The 227-nt window shown below is 41.0% G+C and overlaps 1 protein-coding gene across 1 annotated transcript in view; it reads left to right on the top strand.

The window, feature by feature from the left end:
• The window catches only part of MND1 (meiotic nuclear divisions 1), a 70,222-nt gene that overhangs the window by 21,824 nt on the left and 48,171 nt on the right, over window positions 1–227 (top strand). The window lies entirely within an intron of this gene.

Below are 227 nucleotides of genomic sequence, written 5' to 3' on the forward strand. Positions count from 1 at the left end.
CAGAATACAAACTCTTCAGGGGCTCTGAATATATACATATTCTTATTGTTAGCGTGCGATGACACCCATAGTTCCATGCCTTCAGACATACCCTGAATCTCCCTCTTACCTCCCTGAAGCCTCATAAATTCAGAATTCTTAAGGAAATGGCATCTCACTTTTAAGTGCAAGATAGTTTTCAGAGTGCAATACAGACAGTCCTCAGACTTACGACACAATTGGTTCCT

This window comes from Gavialis gangeticus, unplaced genomic scaffold (genome assembly GCF_001723915.1).
Source record: "Gavialis gangeticus isolate Ggan-Ray unplaced genomic scaffold, GavGan_comp1, whole genome shotgun sequence".
In the NCBI taxonomy this organism is placed as follows: domain Eukaryota; kingdom Metazoa; phylum Chordata; order Crocodylia; family Gavialidae; genus Gavialis; species Gavialis gangeticus.